Source organism: Oryzias melastigma, linkage group LG3 (assembly GCF_002922805.2).
Source record: "Oryzias melastigma strain HK-1 linkage group LG3, ASM292280v2, whole genome shotgun sequence".
NCBI lineage: Eukaryota > Metazoa > Chordata > Actinopteri > Beloniformes > Adrianichthyidae > Oryzias > Oryzias melastigma.
Window position 1 is genome coordinate 1,407,107 of NC_050514.1, and position 1,145 is coordinate 1,408,251.

General features: G+C 34.4%; 1 protein-coding gene across 1 annotated transcript in view; it reads left to right on the forward strand.

The window, feature by feature from the left end:
• The first annotated feature begins 855 nt into the window (after positions 1-855).
• The window catches only part of mapk8ip1b (mitogen-activated protein kinase 8 interacting protein 1b), a 54,000-nt gene continuing 53,710 nt past the window's right edge, over positions 856-1,145 (forward strand). The window contains exon 1 of the mRNA XM_024296172.2: positions 856-974. The gene's annotated coding sequence lies outside the window, so the exon portion shown is untranslated. The remainder of the gene's footprint in view (positions 975-1,145) is intronic.

Here is a 1,145-nt window from a genome sequence, read left to right on the forward strand (position 1 = left end):
AAAGATCCACAAACACACAGGAGTCCCACTCTGACAAAAATACACCACCAAAAAGAAAACCAAATACGGCCACAGCCGTAACATCTACCCTAAGTAGTGTGACTTCTGATCATGTTTACTATTGTTAACATTGAATTTGACAGATAATTCCAATTTGGTTGTAGTCAATGCTCGTCAAAGACATAGTTTTACTGATTTCAGCAATGTTGCACAAAAGTGTCTTTAATTTGTTGCACAAAATAAGAAAAGTTGTTTATTATAATTGTGTTTAAGATAAAAAAGATAAATGGGGATATATTTTCCCAAAAAAAATTGTTCTTCTATATAATGCTAGTTATTAGAGAGCATTTTTACCAACTATCGTAGTATCGCGATACTATCGATATCGTGACCCATGTATCGCGTATCGTATCGTGTGGTACCCAGTGATTCCCAGCCCTAATTAAGACCCCACAGTAGTGGTTAATTTACTAACATTTACCAGATGAATTGAAGATGTGAACTTACCAGAAGAGAAAACAAAACACAATCTAATATTTCCATTTATTGTGAAGCTCAAAGAGACAAAATGTTGCCCTCAGTTTCATTATTGTAGCAGACAGAAGTTACCACACAGTGTCATCTGTTGCTGTTGTGGCCCGTCTGCTTTATGATGTAGAATGTGTAGTTTGTGGTTGTCACACAGTTTTCTTGATTCTTGTCATGTTCTGTTTTCAGGTTTCTTGTTTTTGCCACTGTCGCAGTCACACCTGACTCAAGCTGCTAATTATCCACAGCTGTCTTTGTTTAGTTAATTATCCTCAGATTATTTCATTATCTTGTTTAATTTCTTTATTGCTGATTCGTCTGTTTGGCCATTCTTTTAGTTCTTCTTTAGTTTACAGTTTATTTATTGATGAAATGTTATAAGGTTTAGATAAACGCATGGTCTCCTGCAAGTTTGGGATTTTTATCCTCTGGACCCAAACACAAAGGTATGAAACAGAATTAAACAAGACCTGATGAACTTGTTTTTATCAATGATTAATAATAAATAAATATTTTACATTAATCATGAATGGGGGAGGGCCGTTTTTAATGTTCTAATGTTCTTATATCAAGTGTGAGAGACAGAATATAAAAAAAAAATCCAGTGCCCTACTGAC